This window comes from Sorex fumeus, unplaced genomic scaffold, assembly GCF_029834395.1.
Source record: "Sorex fumeus unplaced genomic scaffold, SorFum_2.1 ptg000015l, whole genome shotgun sequence".
In the NCBI taxonomy this organism is placed as follows: domain Eukaryota; kingdom Metazoa; phylum Chordata; class Mammalia; order Eulipotyphla; family Soricidae; genus Sorex; species Sorex fumeus.
Window position 1 is genome coordinate 26,411,076 of NW_026606072.1, and position 9,346 is coordinate 26,420,421.

The window sequence follows — 9,346 nt, forward strand, 5'->3', positions numbered from 1 at the left end:
AGGGACCAAGGGCCCGGGGCTGGCGGCTTCCGCAGAGACTGGGCGCTGTTCCGACCCCCGGCACAGCCGCCCGGCAGGGCTGGACAGCAAACCCCTGGTGACCAGCGCCAGTCTCCGAGCCGAGCCGATTTCAGCACAGGTAGGAGGGGAGCGGCCAGGCCCAGCGTTACTGGAGGCGGGGCGGGACGGAGCCGGGGACCCGCTGGTCGCCAGCTCCTGACCCCCCTCACTCCCGGGCCTCTGCCTCCGCGCTCGCAGCCACCGCCGCCTCCTCCGCTGGACACTCCATCCGCTCTCAGGGGCTTCGTGCCAGGTGACGCCCCATAGGCCACGGTGTCAGGTCTCTTCCTGAAGCCCGGTGCAATCCCACCACCGCCAGTGTGACGGGGTGATCTGACCCGTGCTCCGGTTTGCGGAGCCCCTTGGCGCTCAGGCTCACTGGCACTACCCTCGCTGCTGCCCTCACGTCCCAAAACGTCCAACAGGGCCACTGGCCAGAGGAATGGCCCTGAGTGACTGGGAAGCTCAGGGAAGCATGTTGGTGCTGAAATCTGAATGGGTTCAGGCTTCCTAATCAAGATTGATTTTTTTTTTTTTGGCTTTTTGGGTCACACCCAGCGATGCACAGGTGCACAGGGGTTGCTCCTGGCTCATGCACTCAGGAATTACTCCTGATGGTGCTCAGGGACCATATAAGATGCTGGGAATCGAACCCTGGTTGGCCTCGTGCAAGGTAAACATCTTATCCTCTGTGCTATCACACCAGTCCTATGCTAGAGCTTTATCCCCTGGACTATCTCCCTGCCCAGTACCTTACTCTTTGGGGACATTCTCTCTTGGCTCTTCCTTGACACTTACTTGGCTTTGGCACTCCCCACTCCTGACCCTTTCAGTTCAGGCTGACTCCACCGCCTGGAACAGTGTCCACACCAGGCAGCACTTCTGCTGGAGCAGGGCCTGTGTCTGACTCTCTGCGGATTTCCCCTGGAGGGTCCTCTCCCCCACTGGAATTTCCTGTTACCCTGTTAACTTGCAGCTGCCCAGCCTGCCCTGGTGGCCTGGGAGCCTCTTGCTTGCTGTACCCAGCCGCTTGGGCGCTTCCTGTTCATTTTTACTGCACTGTCCATCTCTCTCCCGTGGCTTAGGGACAGTGGGCTGGCGGGCACTGTAATTTCAGAGCCCCAGGGGCCTGGCTTTGTGGCAGCAGCAGTCCTGGGTTGAGGAGTGACAGGAATCATCTTAGACAGACACTTCAGGTATGTTTTCTCTTGCTGTCAGCCTAGGTCCTGGAAAAGGGCTGCCTTTCTGGGTTTCTCCAGTTGTGTTCTGGTTGGTGATATGTTCTCAGGCACTTTTGATTAGGGTCTGGCCTGCATATTAGAACTGGTTATCTCTGTGGTCACTTTCATTTCAAGTGAATGTTGCTGCACCCAGAGCAACCTCAGATGCCAGTGGCCCTGGCCAGCAGCCCCAGATGCCCAAGCAGACAGACGCAGCCTCCCAGAGCTGCTCTCCTGCCCTGAGAGCAGAGCCCAGCCTGCAGGGGCCATCAGGCACAAGGGGATCTCCACAGTGTCTCACTGGCTGTTGCACTGCGTGAGCCCTAGGAGCACTTTCCCTGGCACTCTGGCTCATATGGTGGGCACCAGGGTTCTCCATTTCCCGCCCCAGACACTTCCACACCTACGTGATTGTGGATAACCCCATAGATCAGAGGTTTCACAAGACACAAATGTGTGTTTACCCTGTCCTTGGAAAAAGCTGAGACACCAATTGAGTGAGTGAGTGTGCTGGATGGAAAATCAGGAGTTCTCCCCTGACACAGAAAGGGCCAACCCTGCTGCTTTCCTAGTCAGGGGTTGGGGGTCCCAGGTGGGTTTGCACACGTAATCAAAAAGCCTCTTAGAATTTTGGTTCTTTGCTCATCACTGAACTACTGTTTCAGATATTGATCTTTGTGATAGTGCTCCCCCTCTTATCCCTTTCGATCTGTTAGGCTGACCTTGTCTTCTGCCACTCTCTCCTTCCTTTTTCCATTGCTCATCATCCCAACCTGAAAATCGAGATACAGTGGGTGCTGAAGAGTGGGTGCCAATCCAGCAGTGTACTAAGTGGGAGGGCACAAGTCCTCTGAGCACTGCCAGGAACTATTTCTGAGTGTAGAGCCCTGAGCACTGCAGTGTGTGGCCCCAAAACCAAAAAGAAAATATACATTTTAAAATTAACTAATTTGTATATGGTTGTTCACAATTTATTGCATTCAGTATTCCAACACAAATTCCTTTTAATCAGCCCACCACCATTATTAAATATGAATTTTTGTAAAAAGGAACATTGTTTTCCTTTGAAATATTTGCTTATTACAGGGGAGTTTCCAAAGAGCAGGTGATGAGCAGTTCACCTTTATCATTTTAGAAAGATGACTTGTGTTTCAAATTTGAGTTATCAAGGCAATTACCAAAAATTTAGTTCCACTTTTTTGGGGGGGAGTGGAGATTCCAGCAAAAACTAATTAATTCTAGCAAAAACTAGCATTAGTTTTTGCTAGAATTAAGCCAGCAAATTTGACTTAATTAAACTAAAGATACAAATAAATTCTAAAATTCACGTAAAAGTAATGAAAACAAACCCAAACTGACCACCATCTAGCACAGAGCACCCTATTGTCCAGCACTGACCACCCACTGTTCAGTCATTCAGAAAGCTTAACTGTGTATACACACAAAAAATAAAAAGGCCGGTGGTCAGGCCAGGCCATTTCCCCACTCCAGGGAGGTCGATGGCGATGGTCAGGTCAAGGAAGGAAACGTGGCCAAGCTGGTTGGTCTTAGCAGCAGTTTATTACATGGAAGAAGTGTATGTCATAGAGGCTTCAGGAATCCTCAAGCACATGCACCTTGTTCTCTCAGCTTCTGTCCTCAGCCCTATCTTCCCAGGTTCTCTGACGCACTTGTCCCCCAGAGAGCCCTGAAATCTCCCTTATATAGATCATAGTACCTCTAAAGGGCACAATATAGTGATGTCATCAAAAGGAGTTACAGAAAGAACATTGAGGCGGAGCATACATTGTTTCTTCACATCCAGAAGCCAGTAATCCTGGCCTCACCTTTTACAAGCCACAAGCACTTGGATTTGCATCCCAAAGACCAGCTTGGCTAGAGCTGGAAATCTACATCCCAAAGATCAGTCCTGGCTAGCACCTGAGATCTGCATATCTAAGACCAGCTAGGTTTCTGTGAGAAAAGGGAAACTGTCTCAATATACTGAAATCATTTACTGAAGGCAGTTTGAAGGGGAGAAAGTTCAGTCTTACCCAAGTGGTCAGGACACACAGGAAAACTGCTTCTAGGACAGATTCTCATTTAGCAGATCAACCCACACTAGAACAGATTTCCCTGGATGTGTTTCTCCTCTCCTTGTCCAACCAATATATAAGCATATATCACAAATCACAAATCATCCTGTTAATCGTCGATTGCCTCGAGCAGGCCCCAGTAACATCTCCTTCATCCTAGCCCTGAGATTATATTCAAGGCTCTTTAGGAGAATGAGACCCATCATTGTTACTGGTATTTGGCATATTGGGTACGCCACAGGGAGTTTGCCAGACTCTGCCGTGTGGGCAGGCTACATTCGGTGAGGGCAACTGAGGCTTAAGTTGAGAAAGCAGATGCCCAGGAGTGAATAATATTCAAAGCCAATCAACTCCTAAGTTACAAAGCATAATATTAATTAATTGTCTTTCTGTATCTATACAAAAAGGACATTGCATTAAACTATCCAAAAGACATAAGGAGAGAATAAATGCAATATTAACTTACAGTACAGCTTCAGTGTCTAAGAAGGATGAGACCTTACAAATTGGTTGGGGAAAAGAGCACAGAGTAGTTACAGACAAAGTAATGGGAATGACTCAGGAGCACTGTGATGGGTGCAACCTGATAAACCTAAGCTCCGTGTACTCCAACACTTAACCCAGAGCCCCACACATAAAAGATTAAGTATTTTCCCTCAGAGCCACATCGCAGGCTCAAAGTGATAAAAGTGACCCCAAGGTTAAAAAAAAAAGGCTAGGCTAGGAGATAAGAGCCTGGCCAGAGAGTAGGGAGTGCCCCTTGGCATCCCTGAGGTCTTCTGGAAAATTCCTCAAGCTCCTCAAGCAGGTGTCCCCCACCACACACAATCATGATAAAAGAAAGGAATCCTTTACCCCTATTGGGGGTGTGGCCATTCCAGAGGGAACTGTGCCCTGCAGTGTGAACACAGTCCCCTTGCACCAGCAGTCCTAACTTCACCTGCTCCATCTCAAAGAGATACTTCCTTCCTGGCCAGAGAAACTCACTAGTTTGCTGGGAACAGACCTATTAGGGGCGGGGAGATAGAGAGTGGGCAGGTGCAGTGATTGCTCTACCCCTGCTGGACCCCCAGTTCATGACCCTGGGTTCCTCATGACTCCCACCACCATCACCCAGGCACTGCTTCGTGTGACCCCAGAAGAGGACACTATTTTCTATTTAAAATGTTGTTTTTCACAGGAGTTTCCAAAAAGAAAAAAGTTTTTTTTAAGGAGAAAAAAATATTTTCTTTTAAAATAAATGCTTGTAAGAGGAATTTTCCAGGAGCAGCAGATGAATGATTTCCTTTTTACCATTTTTGGAAGGTCTTAAGTTTTCATTCTGAGAGGCAAAGGCATTTACAAGAAATCATATGGTTCCACATTTTCAGGTGGGGGAAGTTTTTGATGTTTTTATATCAGCAAACTAGTCTTAATTAAATCACTGTCACTGTCACTGTCCTCCCGTTGTTCATAGATTTGCTTGAGCGGTCCCAGTAACGTCTCCATTTTGAGACTTGTTGTTACTGTGTTTGGCATATTGAATACATCACGGGTAGCTTGCCAGGCTTTGCTGTGCGGGTGAGATACTCTTCGTAGCTTGCCAGGCTCTCTGAGAGGGGCGGAGGAATCGAACCCCTCTGGGCTGGGCTGGCTGCACGCAAGGCAAACGCCCTACCACTATGCTATCGCTCCAGCCCCTTAATTAAATGAAGGAAATAAATTCTAAAATGGAGACAAAAGAAATGAAATCAAACCTCAAACACGGTTCTCTGAGAAAACCACTGAACGGGACATTTAAGTTGTTTATTTCATGAGGGACTCAGGCATGGTGGCATTCAGAGAGCTGAACCCAGAGCCCCACTGGTTAAGTGTTCTTGCCCTGAGCCACATCCCAGATTAAAAGAAATAAAAGTGCCCTCCAGGTGCGAGGACCAGGAGTCAACCCAACTCTCCTGGGGCAAGGAAAGTTCTTAAACTCCCCTCCCCCAAAAAAGAGGACTGGCCAGGAGATAACTGAAGGGACCTAGAGCAGTCAGTGCCCCTTGGAACCCCTGAGGTCTTCTCAAACAACCCCCAAACTCTGCCTGGTGTGCCCCCCAATAATAATAATAATATAAAGAAAAGAATCCTGCCCCACTAGTCGGGATGCTGCAATGCCAGAGGGGAGTGTGCCCATAAGGCGAAGAGAGTCCATGCACAGTACTTAGCACCAGCCACCCTACCTTCCCAAGCTCCATCTCAAAGTTGCAACTTCCTCCTTGGCCAGGGAAACTCACCAATTTGCTGCAGACAGACTGAAAGTTGGAAAACACAGAGTAGTCAGGCAGATCCCACCAACAACAGGACCCAGACACTGCATGCGAGGAGTGACCTTGGTGATCCTGGGCACCTTAAGAATGGCCTGACCAGAAATGCTATCTTGGCCTTGCCAAGTATAGCTGATAACACCCTGGGACCAATCAACTCTAATTGGGAGATTCCCCTGCCCCGCCCCCAAGACTTTCATCAAAACCATCTCTGCTGAAAATCACATCTAACAGAAATCCCTGTTGGATAGCCAACTCAGAAGCCCAGCGAAAGGGAAAGTTGGTAAACTGACTCTCTCCTGGGCATGCTGAGGGAAGGAAGGGTGCTGGACTACAATTCAGGAACCAAACCAGTGATGTTTGTGGAGGTGGGTGGGGGAGAAGCCGTGCTCCTAAGGCTAAGGGCAGGAGCTGTGGAACAATGTAAGCCTGGAAAAGGATCAGAGGTGAAAGTGTTAAAATGCCATGTGTAGATGAAAATGCCTGCAAGCATGAACATCCTCTTGGGGTGGGGGCAGTGTGGAGGGGAGTCTCTATCCATCCAGAAAAGTAAGTTTGCTTATTGTGAAACCTAGATCATTTCTTGTAAATAACTGGGCAAGAAGAATCAAAACTTGGATCTTCTTCCTACCATGTTTGTCAAAGGATTATATTTTAAACCGAAACTTTGCTCTTTCTGGAAAATCCTGGGACATACTCACGTCACAGACCCACCCCTTCATTTTTAAGGGGTTGCATGTCTTCAGCATGATGTGAGTCTGGGGGGGGAGAGAGCGAGGGTGAGAGTTCCTAGAGGAGGTGAGGCACTTACCCTGAATGGCCCTGCAGGGTACTGGCTGCACTTTTGGCTCCCAGACCACCTCAACTCCTCCTAACTCTCTGCCTTTTGCTTCACAACCCTATTTAGGAGGAACTGACAGAGGAGGAACTTCTTTCAGAGGAACCCTGTGGGTGTAGAATAAATGCCTAACCACCCACGGGTCCCTAACCACCCCAGGCTGAAGTACCCTCACCTTCTTTCATCTCCACAGAAGAGTATGCCGCCCTAGAAATCCATGCATTTTGCACAGATCCTTTTCTTCTTTCCCAGACTCCAAAATCACAGAGGCACAGTGCAATGAATGATTCCTCTGGGATTGTTCGGCCAGCCCTTGTCTTCCACTCTCTCCTCTCTTTTTCCATTGCCCGTCCTCCCAACCAGAAAATCCAGGTAGAGCAGGTGCTGAAGAGTGGGTGCCTATCCAGCAGTGCACTAAGTGGGAGTGCACAAGCCTGTCCCCACCCCCGCCCGCTCCCTCCCACCCAGCAGAAGCACCTCTCCTGGTGCTGACTAACTGTTTCAGTGAGTTTCCTCAGTACTTGGATCTGTCTCATCAACTGCAGTCCTCTGCTTGTGGTTAGCAATGCTGCATGAGAACTGCTCAGTCCTAAAGCCTCCAGAAAGGTTGAGACAGGTTTTTTTGTTTCCCTCAGGAGATGCTGTGCTTACAGGGTCCCCATGACTGCACTCCCAGCAAAGTTCCGGTTGACGGGGGAGGCGATTTTCTAATGCTCCCTAGGAGAGGATTTGGTCAGCAGTATGAAAGCTCCATAGTGTCACAGCCTACACTGCACTTGGGGACTCTATCTGGGCCTGGCATATAGCAGGGCCCTAAGTGCCCACAAGGTGTAGTGTCCCAGGAGGCAGTGGGGTTTGTGAATGCTTTCAGCCATCCTCTGAAACCCTGGGTTAGGCTTGAGATCTGGAACATTAGACTAGTCAAAATCCCTAGGTGCTAGGACGAGCCGCCTGAGACCCAGCTGGGCACAAGGGTCCTCACCCTCCTGGGAGCAGAAAATCAATAGGAGAATGAACAGTGCTTAAAGGGCCAGAGTGAGACTTTGGTGTGTGGAAATTCGGATTTTGAGCCCTGAGGAGTCAGGATCATTGTTCCCCAAGCAGCACCCAGTAGAGACTGGACTTCTGAACATCACTGGTTGGGCACCGCCCCCTCTCCAAATAACTCCAAGAACTTTGGACATTAAGAATGAAATAGTGCCAACACACTTTGGATTAGGGGGAGGATGAGTTGAGTAGAACAAAATAAAATAAAGATTAATATATTCCAATGATGAGGAGCTGTAGAATTAGAAAACAGAATAAGGGGAATCCGAACCCAGGTTTGATCCCCAGCACTATATATGGTTCCCTGAACCCTACCTAATTGCACAACCAGAAATAAGTCTGAGCTCTGTGGGTGGAGATTGAAAAATAATTTTCAATAATATTGGTGGGGGGCGGGGAGCAGAGAGATACCACAGCAGGTAAGACCTTTTGCCTGCATGTGGCCAAACCAGGTTCAATCCCAGGCATTCAAAATGGTCCCCTGAGCACCTCCAGGAGTGATTTCTTTCTTTCTTCCCTTCCTTCCTTCCTTCCTTCCTTCCTTCCTTCTTTCTTTCTTTCTTTTTCTTTTTCTTTTTCTTTTTGGGTGACACCCAGTGATGCACAGGGGATTTTCCTGGCTCTGCACTCAAGAATTACTCCTGGTGCTGCTCGGTGGACCATATGGGATGCTGGCGATCAAACCTGGGTCAGCCTTAGTGCAAAGCAAACGCCCTACCCCCTACCCTCTGTGCTATCTCTCCTGCCCCCAGGAGTGATTTCTGAGTGTAGAGTCAGGAGGAACCCCTGAGCACTGCAGTGTGTAGCCCAAAAACCAAAAAGAAAATATACATTTTTAAAATCAATTAATTTTTATATAGTTGTTCACAATATATCGCATTCAACATTCCAACGCTAATCCCAACACCATTGCATCAGCCCACCACCATTATTTAATATGAATATTTGTAAAAAGGAAAATGTTTTGCTTTGAAATTTTTGCTTATTACAGGGGAGTTTCCAAATAGCAGGCGATGAGTGGTTCCCCTTTATCATTTTAGAAAGATGGCTCATGTTTTCACTATGGTAATAAAGGCATTAAAGAAAAAATCTAGGGGCTGGAGCAATAGTACAGTGGGTAGGACGTTTGCCTTGCATGTAGCCGGCCCAGGTTCAATTCCTAGCATTCCATATGGTCCCCTGAGCACCACCAGGGATAATTCCTGAGCGCAGAGCCAGAAGTAACCCCTGTGCATTGCTGGGTGTGAACCAAAAAGCAAAAAAAAAAAAAAAATCATCTAGTTACCCTTTTGGGAGGGGAATCTAGCATTAGTTATGCTAGTATCAAACCAGAAAATTTGACATAATTAAATAATTCTAAAATTCACATAAAAGACATTAAAACTAACAACACCCGAAGCTGATAAAACCACTGAACAAAAGATATAATTTGTTTACATTTCTAATGGGCATGGTGGCCACTCAGAAAGCTTAACCCAGAGCCCCACACATAAAAGGTTAAGTGTTACACTGTTAGGGTCTAGAGCTCGCTGCCTGAGAAGGAAGACTCCAAGAGACTTTCTCATGCAACATGCACGGGGTTTATTGTCCAAGCATGCTGGGGCTCACTACATGTCCCCAAAACAGGACAGAGGCAGAGAGCCCCGAACCAGAGTACAGTGGGTTTTTATAAACAAGAACAAACAAAGGAATCTTACAGTACAGCAGTCTGCGTTTTTTCCAACGACAGCGTGCACAAGATTAACCCTTCAGGACATCTGAGTACATGTCCCTATATCTGGCCTAACCACAAGGTCATAGCAGGGTGCAGGTGGGGGT

At 48.1% G+C, this 9,346-nt stretch overlaps 1 protein-coding gene across 1 annotated transcript in view; it reads right to left on the bottom strand.

The window, feature by feature from the left end:
- ZNF131 (zinc finger protein 131) overlaps positions 1-5,719 on the bottom strand; it is a 76,945-nt gene extending 71,226 nt beyond the window's left edge. The window contains exon 1 of the mRNA XM_056112006.1: positions 5,614-5,719. The gene's annotated coding sequence lies outside the window, so the exon portion shown is untranslated. The remainder of the gene's footprint in view (positions 1-5,613) is intronic.
- Positions 5,720-9,346: the final 3,627 nt, after the last annotated feature.